Raw genomic sequence first — 15,107 nt, forward strand, 5'->3', positions numbered from 1 at the left:
TTTCTTTATGCAGATTAACAATCTTTTTATTATTTTATTGAAATTTCCATGAATGTTCAAGGAAATGGGATACAACAGTTTTTTTCTTTCTTTCATCCCCCACCCCCCCATCTTCCAAATCATGGTTGACAACATTAATATTGAATCTTCTGCATTCTTACACTTTTTCTTTATGCAGATTAACAATCTTTTTATTATTTTATTGAAATTTCCATGAATGTTCAAGGAAATGGGATACAACAGTTTTTCTTTCTTTCTTTTATCCCCCAGCACCCCGAGCTTCCAAATCATGCTTGACAACATTAATATACTATCTTCTGCATTCTTATTCTTTTCCTTTATGCAGATTAAAAATCTTTATATTATTTTGTTGAAATTTCCATGAATGTTGCAGGAAATGGGATACAACAGTTTTTCTTTCTTTTTTTAATCCCCCACCCCCCCCGCTTTCTCATCATGGTTGATAACATTAATATTCTATCTTCTGCATTCTTACTCTTTTTCGTTATGCAGATTAACAATCTTTTTATGATTTTATTGAAATTTCCATGAATGTTCCAGGAAATGGGATACAACAGTTTTTCTTACTTTCTTTCTTCCCCCACACCCCCCAGCTTCCAAATCATGCTTGACAGCATTAATATTCTATCTTCTGCATTCTTAATCTTTTTCGTTATGCCGATTAACAATTTTTCATGATTATAATGAAATTTCCATGAATGTTCCAGGAAATGGGATACAACAGTTTTTCTTACTTTCTTTCTTCCCCCACCCCCCCCAACAACCAAATCATGGTTGACAACATTAATATTCTATCTTCTGCATTCTTACTCTTTTTCTTTATGCAGATTAACAATCTTTTTATTATTTTGTTGAAATTTCCATGAATGTTCAAGGAAATGGGATACAACAGTTTTTCTTTCTTTCTTTAATCCCCCTACCACCCCAGCTTTCAAATCATGCTTGACACCATTAATATTCTATCTTCTGAATTCTTACTCTTTTTCTTTATGCACATTAACAATCTTTTTATTATTTTGTTGAAATTTCCATGAATGTTCAAGGAAATGGGATACAACAGTTTTTCTTTCTTTCTTTAATCCCCCTACCCCCCCAGCTTTCAAATCATGCTTGACACCATTAATATTCTATCTTCTGCATTCTTACACTTTTTCTTAATGCACATTAACAATCTTTTTATTATTTTATTGAAATTTCCATGAATGTTCCAGGAAATGGGATACAACAGTTTTTCTTACTTTCTTTCTTCCCCCACACCCCCCAGCTTCCAAATCATGGTTGACAGCATTAATATTCTATCTTCTGCATTCTTAATCTTTTTCGTTATGCCGATTAACAATCTTTTCATGATTATAATGAAATTTCCATGAATGTTCCAGGAAATGGGATACAACAGTTTTTCTTACTTTCTTTCTTCCCCCACCCCCCCCAACTACCAAATCATGGTTGACAACATTAATATTCTATCTTCTGCATTCTTACTCTTTTTCTTTATGCAGATTAACAATCTTTTTATTATTTTATTAAAATTTCCATGAATGTTCAAGGAAATGGGATACAACAGTTTTTCTTTCTTCCTTTTGTCCCCCACCACCCCTAGCTTCCAAATCATGGTTGACACCATTAATATTCTATCGTCTACTTTCTTACACTTTTTCTCTATGCAGATTAACAATCTTTTTATTATTTTATTAAAATTTCCATGAATGTTCAAGGAAATGGGATACAACAGTTTTTCTTTCTTTCTTTTATCCCCCACCCCGTTGCTTCCAAATCATGGTTGACAACATTAATATTCTATCTTCTGCATTCTTACTCTTTTTCTTTATGCAGATTAACTATCTTTTTACTATTATATTGAAATTTCCATGAATGTTCAAGGAAATGGGATACAACAGTTTTTCTCTCTTTCTTTTATCCTCCACCCCCCAGCTTCCAAATCATATTTGACAACATTAATATTCTATCTTCTGCATTCTTACACTTTTTCTTTATGCAGATTAACAATCTTTTTATTATTTTGTTGAAATTTCCATGAATGTTCAAGGAAATGGGATACAACAGTTTTTCTTACTTTCTTTATTCCCCCACCCCCCCCAGCTTCCAAATCATGGTTGACAACATTAATATTCTATCTTCTGCATTCTTACTCTTTTTCGTTATGCAGATTAACTATCTTTTCATGATTTTATTTAAATTTCCATGAATGTTAAAGGAAATGGGATACAGCAGTTCTACTTTCTTTCTTTTATCCCCCAACCCCTAGCTTCCAAATCATGGTTGACAACATTAATATTCTATCTTCTGTATTCTTACTCTTTTTCTTTATTCAGATTAACAATCTTTTAATTATTTTATTGAAATTTCCATGAATGTTCATGGAAATGGGATACAGCAGTTCTTCTTTCTTTCTTGAATCCCCCACTACCCCAGCTTTCACATCATGCTTGACACCATTAATATTCTATCTTCTGCATTCTTACTCTATTTCTTTATTCAGATTAACAATCTTTTTATTATTTTATTGAAATTCCCATGAATGTTCAAGGAAATGGGATACAGCAGTTTTTCTTTCTTTCTTTAATCCTCCACCACCCCAGCTTTCAAATCATGCTTGACACCATTAATATTCTATCTTCTGCATTCTTACTCATTTTCTTTATGCAGATTAACAATCTTTTTATTATTTTGTTGAAATTTCCATGAATGTTCAAGGAAATGGGATACAACAGTTTTTCTTTCTTTCTTTAATCCCCCTACCACCCCAGCTTTCAAATCATGCTTGACACCATTAATATTCTATCTTCTGAATTCTTACTCTTTTTCTTTATGCACATTAACAATCTTTTTATTATTTTGTTGAAATTTCCATGAATGTTCAAGGAAATGGGATACAACAGTTTTTCTTTCTTTCTTTAATCCCCCTACCCCCCCAGCTTTCAAATCATGCTTGACACCATTAATATTCTATCTTCTGCATTCTTACACTTTTTCTTAATGCACATTAACAATCTTTTTATTACTTTATTGAAATTTCCTTGAATGTTCCAGGAAATGGGATACAACAGTTTTTCTTACTTTCTTTCTTCCCCCACCCCCCCCAACTACCAAATCATGGTTGACAACATTAATATTCTATCTTCTGCATTCTTACTCTTTTTCTTTATGCAGATTAACAATCTTTTTATTATTTTATTGAAATTTCCATGAATGTTCAAGGAAATGGGATACAACAGTTTTTCTTTCTTCCTTTTGTCCCCCACCACCCCTAGCTTCCAAATCATGGTTGACCCCATTAATATTCTATCGTCTACTTTCTTACACTTTTTCTCTATGCAGATTAACAATCTTTTTATTATTTTATTGAAATTTTCATGAATGTTCAAGGAAATGGGATACAACAGTTTTTCTTTCTTTCTTTTATCCCCCACCACCCCTAGGTTCCAAATCATGTTTGACAACATTAATATTCTATCTTCTGCATTCTTACTCTTTTTCTTTATGCAGATTAACTATCTTTTTACTATTATATTGAAATTTCCATGAATGTTCAAGGAAATGGGATACAACAGTTTTTCTCTCTTTCTTTTATCCTCCACACCCCCAGCTTCCAAATCATATTTGACAACATTAATATTCTATCTTCTGCATTCTTACTCTTTTTCTTTATGCAGATTAACAATCTTTTTATTATTTTGTTGAAATTTCCATGAATGTTCAAGGAAATGGGATACAACAGTTTTTCTTACTTTCTTTATTCCCCCACCCCCCCCCAGCTTCCAAATCATGGTTGACAACATTAATATTCTATCTTCTGCATTCTTACTCTTTTTCGTTATGCAGATTAACAATCTTTTCATGATTTTATTTAAATTTCCATGAATGTTAAAGGAAATGGGATACAAAAGTTTTTCTTTCTTTCGTTTATCCCCCACCCCCCTAGCTTCCAAATCATGGTTGACAACATTAATATTCTATCTTCTGCATTCTTACTCTTTTTCTTTATTCAGATTAACAATCTTTTTATTATTTTATTGAAATTCCATGAATTTTCAAGGAAATGGGATACAGCAGTTTTTCTTTCTTTCTTTAATCCCCCACCACCCCAGCTTTCAAATCATGCTTGACACCATTAATATTCTATCTTCTTCATTCTTACTCTTTTTCTTTATGCAGATTAACAATCTTTTTATTATTTTATTGAAATTTCCATGAATGTTCAAGGAAATGGGATACAACAGTTTTTTTCTTTCTTTCATCCCCCACCCCCCCATCTTCCAAATCATGGTTGACAACATTAATATTGAATCTTCTGCATTCTTACACTTTTTCTTTATGCAGATTAACAATTTTTCATGATTATAATGAAATTTCCATGAATGTTCCAGGAAATGGGATACAACAGTTTTTCTTACTTTCTTTCTTCCCCCACCCCCCCCAACTACCAAATCATGGTTGACAACATTAATATTCTATCTTCTGCATTCTTACTCTTTTTCTTTATGCACATTAACAATCTTTTTATTATTTTGTTGAAATTTCCATGAATGTTCAAGGAAATGGGATACAACAGTTTTTTTCTTTCTTTCATCCCCCACGCCCCCCCAGCTTCCAAATCATGGTTGACAACATTAATATTCTATCTCCCGCATTCTTACACCTTTTCTTTATGCAGATTAACAATCTTTTTAGTATTTTATTGAAATTTCCATGACTGTTCAAGGAAATGGGATACAAGAGTTTTTCTTTCTTTCTTTCATCCCCAACGCCCCCAGCTTCCAAATCATGGTTGACAACCTTAATATTCTATCTTCTGAGTCTTTCACTTTTTCTTTATGCAGATTCACAGTCTTTTTATTATTTTATTGAAATTGCCATGAATATTCATGGAAATGGGATACAACAGTTTTTCTTTCATTCTTTCATCCCCCCCACCTTCCAAATCATGTTTGACAACATTAATATTCTATCTTCTGCATTCTTACTCTTTTTCTTTATGCAGATTAACAATCCTTTATTATTTTATTGAAATTTCCGTGAATGTACAAGGAAATGGGATACAACAGTTTTTCTTTCTTTCTTCTATCCCCCACGACCCCCAGCTTACAAATCATGGTTGACAACATTAATATTCTATCTTCTGCATTCTTACTCTTTTTCTTTATGCAGATTAACAATCTTTTATTATTTTATTGAAATTTCCGTGAATGTTCCAGGAAATGGGATACAACAGTTTCTCTTACTTTCTTTCTTCCCCCACACCCCCCAGCTTCCAAATCATGGTTGACAACATTAATATTCTATCTTCTGCATTCTTACTCTTTTTCTTTATGCAGATTCACAATCGTTTTATTATTTTATTTAAATTTCCATGAATGTTCAAGGAAATGGGATACAACAGTTTTTCTTTCTTTCTTCTATCCCCCACGACCCCCAGCTTACAAATCATGGTTGACTACATTAATGTTCTATCTTCTGCATTCTTACACTTTTCCTTTATGCAGATTCACAATCTTTTTATTATTTTATTGATATTACCATGAATGTTCAAGGAAATGGGATACAACAGTTTTTCTTTCTTTCTTTAATCCCCCTACCCCCCCCCAGCTTTCAAATCATGCTTGACACCATTAATATTCTATCTTCCGCATTCTTACTCTTTTTCTTTATGCACATTAACAATCTTTTTATTATTTTATTGAAATTTCCATGAATGTTCCAGGAAATGGGATACAACAGTTTTTCTTACTTTCTTTCTTCCCCCACACCCCCCAGCTTCCAAATCATGCTTGACAGCATTACTATTCTATCTTCTGCATTCTTAATCTTTTTCGTTATGCCGATTAACAATTTTTCATGATTATAATGAAATTTCCATGAATGTTCCAGGAAATGGGATACAACAGTTTTTCTTTCTTTCTTTCTTCCCCCACCCCCCCAACTACCAAATCATGGTTGACAACATTAATATTCTATCTTCTGCATTCTTACTCATTTTCTTTATGCAGATTAACAATCTTTTTATTATTTTGTTGAAATTTCCATGAATGTTCAAGGAAATGGGATACAACAGTTTTTCTTTCTTTCTTTAATCCCCCTACCACCCCAGCTTTCAAATCATGCTTGACACCATTAATATTCTATCTTCTGAATTCTTACTCTTTTTCTTTATGCACATTAACAATCTTTTTATTATTTTGTTGAAATTTCCATGAATGTTCAAGGAAATGGGATACAACAGTTTTTCTTTCTTTCTTTAATCCCCCTACCCCCCCAGCTTTCAAATCATGCTTGACACCATTAATATTCTATCTTCTGCATTCTTACACTTTTTCTTAATGCACATTAACAATCTTTTTATTATTTTATTGAAATTTCCATGAATGTTCCAGGAAATGGGATACAACAGTTTTTCTTACTTTCTTTCTTCCCCCACCCCCCCAACTACCAAATCATGGTTGACAACATTAATATTCTATCTTCTGCATTCTTACTCTTTTTCTTTATGCAGATTAACAATCTTTTTATTATTTTATTGAAATTTCCATGAATGTTCAAGGAAATGGGATACAACAGTTTTTCTTTCTTTCTTTAATCCCCCTACCACCCCAGCTTTCAAATCATGCTTGACACCATTAATATTCTATCTTCTGAATTCTTACTCTTTTTCTTTATGCACATTAACAATCTTTTTATTATTTTGTTGAAATTTCCATGAATGTTCAAGGAAATGGGATACAACAGTTTTTCTTTCTTTCTTTAATCCCCCTAACCCCCAGCTTTCAAATCATGCTTGACACCATTAATATTCTATCTTCTGCATTCTTACACTTTTTCTTAATGCACATTAACAATCTTTTTATTATTTTATTGAAATTTCCATGAATGTTCCAGGAAATGGGATACAACAGTTTTTCTTACTTTCTTTCTTCCCCCACACCCCCCAGCTTCCAAATCATGGTTGACAGCATTAATATTCTATCTTCTGCATTCTTAATCTTTTTCGTTATGCCGATTAACAATCTTTTCATGATTATAATGAAATTTCCATGAATGTTCCAGGAAATGGGATACAACAGTTTTTCTTACTTTCTTTCTTCCCCCACCCCCCCAAACTACCAAATCATGGTTGACAACATTAATATTCTATCTTCTGCATTCTTACTCTTTTTCTTTATGCAGATTAACAATCTTTTTATTATTTTATTGAAATTTCCATGAATGTTCAAGGAAATGGGATACAACAGTTTTTCTTTCTTCCTTTTGTCCCCCACCACCCCTAGCTTCCAAATCATGGTTGACACCATTAATATTCTATCGTCTACTTTCTTACACTTTTTCTCTATGCAGATTAACAATCTTTTTATTATTTTATTAAAATTTCCATGAATGTTCAAGGAAATGGGATACAACAGTTTTTCTTTCCTTCTTTTATCCCCCACCCCCCTAGCTTCCAAATCATGGTTGACAACATTAATATTCTATCTTCTGCATTCTTACTCTTTTTCTTTATGCAGATTAACTATCTTTTTACTATTTTATTAAAATTTCCATGAATGTTCAAGGAAATGGGATACAACAGTTTTTCTTTCTTTCTTTTATCCCCCACCCCCCTAGCTTCCAAATCATGGTTGACAACATTAATATTCTATCTTCTGCATTCTTACTCTTTTTCTTTATGCAGATTAACAATCTTTTTATTATTTTGTTGAAATTTCCATGAATGTTCAAGGAAATGGGATACAACAGTTTTTCTTACTTTCTTTATTCCCCCACCCCCCCCAGGTTCCAAATCATGGTTGACAACATTAATATTCTATCTTCTGCATTCTTACTCTTTTTCTTTATTCAGATTAACAATCTTTTTATTATTTTATTGAAATTCCCATGAATGTTCAAGGAAATGGGATACAGCAGTTTTTCTTTCTTTCTTTAATCCCCCACCACCCCAGCTTTCAAATCATGCTTGACACAATTAATATTCTATCTTCTTCATTCTTACTCTTTTTCTTTATGCAGATCAACAATCTTTTTATTATTTTATTGAAATTTCCATGAATGTTCAAGGAAATGGGATACAACAGTTTTTTTCTTTCTTTCATCCCCCACCCCCCCATCTTCCAAATCATGGTTGACAACATTAATATTGAATCTTCTGCATTCTTACACTTTTTCTTTATGCAGATTAACAATCTTTTTATTATTTTGTTGAAATTTCCATGAATGTTCAAGGAAATGGGATACAACAGTTTTTCTTACTTTCTTTATTCCCCCACCCCCCCCAGCTTCCAAATCATGGTTGACAACATTAATATTCTATCTTCTGCATTCTTACTCTTTTTCGTTATGCAGATTAACAATCTTTTCATGATTTTATTTAAATTTCCATGAATGTTAAAGGAAATGGGATACAAAAGTTTTTCTTTCTTTCGTTTATCCCCCACCCCCCTAGCTTCCAAATCATGGTTGACAACATTAATATTCTATCTTCTGCATTCTTACTCTTTTTCTTTATTCAGATTAACAATCTTTTTATTATTTTATTGAAATTCCCATGAATGTTCAAGGAAATGGGATACAGCAGTTTTTCTTTCTTTCTTTAATCCCCCACCACCCCAGCTTTCAAATCATGCTTGACACCATTAATATTCTATCTTCTTCATTCTTACTCTTTTTCTTTATGCAGATTAACAATCTTTTTATTATTTTATTGAAATTTCCATGAATGTTCAAGGAAATGGGATACAACAGTTTTTTTCTTTCTTTCATCCCCCACCCCCCCATCTTCCAAATCATGGTTGACAACATTAATATTGAATCTTCTGCATTCTTACACTTTTTCTTTATGCAGATTAACAATCTTTTTATTATTTTATTGAAATTTCCATGAATGTTCAAGGAAATGGGATACAACAGTTTTTCTTTCTTTCTTTTATCCCCCAGCACCCCGAGCTTCCAAATCATGCTTGACAACATTAATATACTATCTTCTGCATTCTTATTCTTTTCCTTTATGCAGATTAAAAATCTTTATATTATTTTGTTGAAATTTCCATGAATGTTGCAGGAAATGGGATACAACAGTTTTTCTTTCTTTTTTTAATCCCCCACCCCCCCCGCTTTCTCATCATGGTTGATAACATTAATATTCTATCTTCTGCATTCTTACTCTTTTTCGTTATGCAGATTAACAATCTTTTTATGATTTTATTGAAATTTCCATGAATGTTCCAGGAAATGGGATACAACAGTTTTTCTTACTTTCTTTCTTCCCCCACACCCCCCAGCTTCCAAATCATGCTTGACAGCATTAATATTCTATCTTCTGCATTCTTAATCTTTTTCGTTATGCCGATTAACAATTTTTCATGATTATAATGAAATTTCCATGAATGTTCCAGGAAATGGGATACAACAGTTTTTCTTACTTTCTTTCTTCCCCCACCCCCCCCAACAACCAAATCATGGTTGACAACATTAATATTCTATCTTCTGCATTCTTACTCTTTTTCTTTATGCAGATTAACAATCTTTTTATTATTTTGTTGAAATTTCCATGAATGTTCAAGGAAATGGGATACAACAGTTTTTCTTTCTTTCTTTAATCCCCCTACCACCCCAGCTTTCAAATCATGCTTGACACCATTAATATTCTATCTTCTGAATTCTTACTCTTTTTCTTTATGCACATTAACAATCTTTTTATTATTTTGTTGAAATTTCCATGAATGTTCAAGGAAATGGGATACAACAGTTTTTCTTTCTTTCTTTAATCCCCCTACCCCCCCAGCTTTCAAATCATGCTTGACACCATTAATATTCTATCTTCTGCATTCTTACACTTTTTCTTAATGCACATTAACAATCTTTTTATTATTTTATTGAAATTTCCATGAATGTTCCAGGAAATGGGATACAACAGTTTTTCTTACTTTCTTTCTTCCCCCACACCCCCCAGCTTCCAAATCATGGTTGACAGCATTAATATTCTATCTTCTGCATTCTTAATCTTTTTCGTTATGCCGATTAACAATCTTTTCATGATTATAATGAAATTTCCATGAATGTTCCAGGAAATGGGATACAACAGTTTTTCTTACTTTCTTTCTTCCCCCACCCCCCCCAACTACCAAATCATGGTTGACAACATTAATATTCTATCTTCTGCATTCTTACTCTTTTTCTTTATGCAGATTAACAATCTTTTTATTATTTTATTAAAATTTCCATGAATGTTCAAGGAAATGGGATACAACAGTTTTTCTTTCTTCCTTTTGTCCCCCACCACCCCTAGCTTCCAAATCATGGTTGACACCACTAATATTCTATCGTCTACTTTCTTACACTTTTTCTCTATGCAGATTAACAATCTTTTTATTATTTTATTAAAATTTCCATGAATGTTCAAGGAAATGGGATACAACAGTTTTTCTTTCTTTCTTTTATCCCCCACCCCGTTGCTTCCAAATCATGGTTGACAACATTAATATTCTATCTTCTGCATTCTTACTCTTTTTCTTTATGCAGATTAACTATCTTTTTACTATTATATTGAAATTTCCATGAATGTTCAAGGAAATGGGATACAACAGTTTTTCTCTCTTTCTTTTATCCTCCACCCCCCAGCTTCCAAATCATATTTGACAACATTAATATTCTATCTTCTGCATTCTTACACTTTTTCTTTATGCAGATTAACAATCTTTTTATTATTTTGTTGAAATTTCCATGAATGTTCAAGGAAATGGGATACAACAGTTTTTCTTACTTTCTTTATTCCCCCACCCCCCCCAGCTTCCAAATCATGGTTGACAACATTAATATTCTATCTTCTGCATTCTTACTCTTTTTCGTTATGCAGATTAACTATCTTTTCATGATTTTATTTAAATTTCCATGAATGTTAAAGGAAATGGGATACAGCAGTTCTACTTTCTTTCTTTTATCCCCCAACCCCTAGCTTCCAAATCATGGTTGACAACATTAATATTCTATCTTCTGTATTCTTACTCTTTTTCTTTATTCAGATTAACAATCTTTTAATTATTTTATTGAAATTTCCATGAATGTTCATGGAAATGGGATACAGCAGTTCTTCTTTCTTTCTTGAATCCCCCACTACCCCAGCTTTCACATCATGCTTGACACCATTAATATTCTATCTTCTGCATTCTTACTCTATTTCTTTATTCAGATTAACAATCTTTTTATTATTTTATTGAAATTCCCATGAATGTTCAAGGAAATGGGATACAGCAGTTTTTCTTTCTTTCTTTAATCCTCCACCACCCCAGCTTTCAAATCATGCTTGACACCATTAATATTCTATCTTCTGCATTCTTACTCATTTTCTTTATGCAGATTAACAATCTTTTTATTATTTTGTTGAAATTTCCATGAATGTTCAAGGAAATGGGATACAACAGTTTTTCTTTCTTTCTTTAATCCCCCTACCACCCCAGCTTTCAAATCATGCTTGACACCATTAATATTCTATCTTCTGAATTCTTACTCTTTTTCTTTATGCACATTAACAATCTTTTTATTATTTTGTTGAAATTTCCATGAATGTTCAAGGAAATGGGATACAACAGTTTTTCTTTCTTTCTTTAATCCCCCTACCCCCCCAGCTTTCAAATCATGCTTGACACCATTAATATTCTATCTTCTGCATTCTTACACTTTTTCTTAATGCACATTAACAATCTTTTTATTACTTTATTGAAATTTCCTTGAATGTTCCAGGAAATGGGATACAACAGTTTTTCTTACTTTCTTTCTTCCCCCACCCCCCCCAACTACCAAATCATGGTTGACAACATTAATATTCTATCTTCTGCATTCTTACTCTTTTTCTTTATGCAGATTAACAATCTTTTTATTATTTTATTGAAATTTCCATGAATGTTCAAGGAAATGGGATACAACAGTTTTTCTTTCTTCCTTTTGTCCCCCACCACCCCTAGCTTCCAAATCATGGTTGACACCATTAATATTCTATCGTCTACTTTCTTACACTTTTTCTCTATGCAGATTAACAATCTTTTTATTATTTTATTGAAATTTTCATGAATGTTCAAGGAAATGGGATACAACAGTTTTTCTTTCTTTCTTTTATCCCCCACCACCCCTAGGTTCCAAATCATGTTTGACAACATTAATATTCTATCTTCTGCATTCTTACTCTTTTTCTTTATGCAGATTAACTATCTTTTTACTATTATATTGAAATTTCCATGAATGTTCAAGGAAATGGGATACAACAGTTTTTCTCTCTTTCTTTTATCCTCCACACCCCCAGCTTCCAAATCATATTTGACAACATTAATATTCTATCTTCTGCATTCTTACTCTTTTTCTTTATGCAGATTAACAATCTTTTTATTATTTTGTTGAAATTTCCATGAATGTTCAAGGAAATGGGATACAACAGTTTTTCTTACTTTCTTTATTCCCCCACCCCCCCCCAGCTTCCAAATCATGGTTGACAACATTAATATTCTATCTTCTGCATTCTTACTCTTTTTCGTTATGCAGATTAACAATCTTTTCATGATTTTATTTAAATTTCCATGAATGTTAAAGGAAATGGGATACAAAAGTTTTTCTTTCTTTCGTTTATCCCCCACCCCCCTAGCTTCCAAATCATGGTTGACAACATTAATATTCTATCTTCTGCATTCTTACTCTTTTTCTTTATTCAGATTAACAATCTTTTTATTATTTTATTGAAATTCCATGAATTTTCAAGGAAATGGGATACAGCAGTTTTTCTTTCTTTCTTTAATCCCCCACCACCCCAGCTTTCAAATCATGCTTGACACCATTAATATTCTATCTTCTTCATTCTTACTCTTTTTCTTTATGCAGATTAACAATCTTTTTATTATTTTATTGAAATTTCCATGAATGTTCAAGGAAATGGGATACAACAGTTTTTTTCTTTCTTTCATCCCCCACCCCCCCATCTTCCAAATCATGGTTGACAACATTAATATTGAATCTTCTGCATTCTTACACTTTTTCTTTATGCAGATTAACAATTTTTCATGATTATAATGAAATTTCCATGAATGTTCCAGGAAATGGGATACAACAGTTTTTCTTACTTTCTTTCTTCCCCCACCCCCCCCAACTACCAAATCATGGTTGACAACATTAATATTCTATCTTCTGCATTCTTACTCTTTTTCTTTATGCACATTAACAATCTTTTTATTATTTTGTTGAAATTTCCATGAATGTTCAAGGAAATGGGATACAACAGTTTTTTTCTTTCTTTCATCCCCCACGCCCCCCCAGCTTCCAAATCATGGTTGAAAACATTAATATTCTATCTCCCGCATTCTTACACCTTTTCTTTATGCAGATTAACAATCTTTTTAGTATTTTATTGAAATTTCCATGACTGTTCAAGGAAATGGGATACAAGAGTTTTTCTTTCTTTCTTTCATCCCCAACGCCCCCAGCTTCCAAATCATGGTTGACAACCTTAATATTCTATCTTCTGAGTCTTTCACTTTTTCTTTATGCAGATTCACAGTCTTTTTATTATTTTATTGAAATTGCCATGAATATTCATGGAAATGGGATACAACAGTTTTTCTTTCATTCTTTCATCCCCCCCACCTTCCAAATCATGTTTGACAACATTAATATTCTATCTTCTGCATTCTTACTCTTTTTCTTTATGCAGATTAACAATCCTTTATTATTTTATTGAAATTTCCGTGAATGTACAAGGAAATGGGATACAACAGTTTTTCTTTCTTTCTTCTATCCCCCACGACCCCCAGCTTACAAATCATGGTTGACAACATTAATATTCTATCTTCTGCATTCTTACTCTTTTTCTTTATGCAGATTAACAATCTTTTATTATTTTATTGAAATTTCCGTGAATGTTCCAGGAAATGGGATACAACAGTTTCTCTTACTTTCTTTCTTCCCCCACACCCCCCAGCTTCCAAATCATGGTTGACAACATTAATATTCTATCTTCTGCATTCTTACTCTTTTTCTTTATGCAGATTCACAATCGTTTTATTATTTTATTTAAATTTCCATGAATGTTCAAGGAAATGGGATACAACAGTTTTTCTTTCTTTCTTCTATCCCCCACGACCCCCAGCTTACAAATCATGGTTGACTACATTAATGTTCTATCTTCTGCATTCTTACACTTTTCCTTTATGCAGATTCACAATCTTTTTATTATTTTATTGATATTACCATGAATGTTCAAGGAAATGGGATACAACAGTTTTTCTTTCTTTCTTTAATCCCCCTACCCCCCCCCAGCTTTCAAATCATGCTTGACACCATTAATATTCTATCTTTCGCATTCTTACTCTTTTTCTTTATGCACATTAACAATCTTTTTATTATTTTATTGAAATTTCCATGAATGTTCCAGGAAATGGGATACAACAGTTTTTCTTACTTTCTTTCTTCCCCCACACCCCCCAGCTTCCAAATCATGCTTGACAGCATTACTATTCTATCTTCTGCATTCTTAATCTTTTTCGTTATGCCGATTAACAATTTTTCATGATTATAATGAAATTTCCATGAATGTTCCAGGAAATGGGATACAACAGTTTTTCTTTCTTTCTTTCTTCCCCCACCCCCCCAACTACCAAATCATGGTTGACAACATTAATATTCTATCTTCTGCATTCTTACTCATTTTCTTTATGCAGATTAACAATCTTTTTATTATTTTGTTGAAATTTCCATGAATGTTCAAGGAAATGGGATACAACAGTTTTTCTTTCTTTCTTTAATCCCCCTACCACCCCAGCTTTCAAATCATGCTTGACACCATTAATATTCTATCTTCTGAATTCTTACTCTTTTTCTTTATGCACATTAACAATCTTTTTATTATTTTGTTGAAATTTCCATGAATGTTCAAGGAAATGGGATACAACAGTTTTTCTTTCTTTCTTTAATCCCCCTACCCCCCCAGCTTTCAAATCATGCTTGACACCATTAATATTCTATCTTCTGCATTCTTACACTTTTTCTTAATGCACATTAACAATCTTTTTATTATTTTATTGAAATTTCCATGAATGTTCCAG

This window comes from Cynocephalus volans, chromosome 15, assembly GCF_027409185.1.
Source record: "Cynocephalus volans isolate mCynVol1 chromosome 15, mCynVol1.pri, whole genome shotgun sequence".
In the NCBI taxonomy this organism is placed as follows: Eukaryota; Metazoa; Chordata; class Mammalia; order Dermoptera; family Cynocephalidae; genus Cynocephalus; species Cynocephalus volans.